Raw genomic sequence first — 2,500 nt, 5'->3', positions numbered from 1 at the left:
ATTTCTTTCCTTCCAAATACAATTCAGCATAGCACCTCTAATAGTATGCCAAAGCAAAGGATCAAGGTAGAGGCACTCTCCCAACAAAATTTCCTTTTCATTATATTTATTAGGGTGAATCAAATAAAAACATTCATGCAAAATTTTTAGATACTTCTGATTGTGGGGATAGCCAAAGAAAAGATGTTGGATAGATTCTGGGTTGGAATTGCATCTGAGACACATTCCACTTCCCTTCCCTATTTGCAGAGCTCTTAATCCAGTCCAAACAGCGTGATGGGAAATCAACCAAAGGAGGCAAGATTTCTTCATGCTTCCTGAAAGTGCCCAAATTACCTTAAATATATAGGTCCACTGGTTAATGCTCCAGTTAATCTTCCATTTTTCATTAAGTTTAGAAATAAGAAAAGCATTGCTACTATGGAGAAGGGGAAGAGGAAAAAAAGAGTTACCTGAAGTCCACCTGCAGCAGCATTGGGAGATGAGAAACTTACCTTGACAAGAAGGAGTGAGCCCTGCCTGACTTACCAAGTCAATTCTGTCCTGTAAACAGATTCCTGCAACAGCAGCAGCTGGTTGAAAGATTGTTAGCTAACTCTACAGTCCCTGCGTGGACCAAATATCCTTCCAAGTGTGTATACCTGCCTTAAAAAGTTTATGCGCTTTAATCTAGAGGTTTTTTTCTTTAACAGGGAATTGAAGACCAAACCAAATGGATTCAAAGCAAAGACAGCTGGTTGAAAATATGAACTTGGGTTTAATAGAGATATGGTTCCTATAATCATCCCAAGCTGTCCACACGGAGCAGATAAGGGAAGAGCCTTTAGGGTGGAATTTTTGTCTGGAAAGAAAGATCTGTAAGGCATTAAAACTAGTCCACGCTTTCAAACCATGAATGTGAAACTTATGACAGTTTCTTTTTATGAGAAAAGCCGAGTAATCTTCTGAATCCATACTCTTGCAGATCCATTTAGAAGCCAATTTATTTATATCCAGAAGGCCCAGCCCCCCTTGAGTTTTAGGCAGCAAAGCGATTTTAAGAGAAACCTTAGAAATTTTTTTGCTATAACCATCCCCTCCCCACAAAAAATTTGAGGTTAGAGAGTGAAGTAACTGTAGATGACTTTTAGGAGGTTTCCAACAGCAAATAAAATACATAATGGAAGGAAGCAAGTAGTCATTAAGAACAAACAACCTTGAAGACAACGAGGTCTGGTAATCTTTCCACAAAATTAACTTACCTTTTTAAATCTGTCTATAACCCATCTCCACCTGTCTTTGAGAGACACACCAAAGCCCATAGTAAGCAGTCTGAAAATATCACCCTTGTTAATCGACTTACAACCAACTTGAAGGATTAAAGGGGGAGAATGCCCTTTAGAAGACCAAAATCCAGTTTTAGAATGATTTAAATAGAACCACTAGCAAGACAAAGTTTTTCCAGGCAATTCCAGAAGGTTTGGATAGACTGAGGATCATTGCTTATGAAGGAATTGGTGTCATCCGCGAATTGTTGAAGACACAAATCCTTGCTGGTGGCAACCAGGAATTTTAACTCCTTTAATAGTACCATCAGCCAAAGGTTTAGAGACAAGCCATCCCAAGGCATCAGCCACAATCACAAAGAGAAGAGGGGCCAGAGGGCACCTTTGCCTCTAATAGATCTTTTGAGCATGATAGGTTGAGTAAGGGTGCCATTAAGAGAGACAAAAGCTCTCGAATTTCCCAAGAGACAATGCACAAACTTAATGAAGCCCTTACCAAAATCCAAATCTGCCAAAGATTGAAGGATAAAGTCCCACTCCACCCTATCATAGGCCTTATCAAAATCAATTTAAAAAAAAAGGAAGTCAATCTCTTGCTCATCTGCATATTCAATACCCTCCCACATAGTAATTATAGCATCCAAGATATACCTGCCCTTGATGAAGCCTTTCTGCTCTTTAAGGACGAGAGAATCCAACAAGGGAGAAATCCTATTGGCTAGAACAAGAGCAAAGATCTTATAGACAGAATTAAGACAAGAAATAGGCCTCCAATTATGAATACTATCCTTATTGCCTCTTTTGTGAACCAGCTTGATAACTCCTGAATTAATAGAGACGGGAAGACTCCCATAATTCAGGGTCTCCTTCCAAATCATGAAGAGAAAGGGGCTGAGGAACTCAGCAAATTTTTTGTAGAATTCATTAGGAAGGCCATCAGGAGACCAAGAGTTTTACCTAAAGCAAGCCCTTCTATGGCTCCAATAATCTCTTTGGAAGTGACAGCGGAATCTAGCTATTTCCTAAGGTTATCAGAAATAGTAGGTTCCCTAATCCTAGCAATATAGGCTCTAGCTTCTGTGATGGAAGAGATATTAATAATATCCTTGGAGAATATAGAACTATAAAAGTTGTGAACATACTCAAGGTTAGCTTGTTGAGAGTTCAAAAATTTCCCTTCTTCATCAATCAAAGAAGGCACTTGCTCTCTGGCTTTTTTCCTACTGAGGAGATTG

The sequence above is a fragment of the Cibotium barometz genome, chromosome 21 (assembly GCF_041138505.1).
Source record: "Cibotium barometz isolate CiBa-2024 chromosome 21, ASM4113850v1, whole genome shotgun sequence".
NCBI lineage: Eukaryota > Viridiplantae > Streptophyta > Polypodiopsida > Cyatheales > Cibotiaceae > Cibotium > Cibotium barometz.
The sequence above is the reverse complement of the archived record's forward strand: the minus strand, read 5'-3'. Positions refer to the sequence as shown.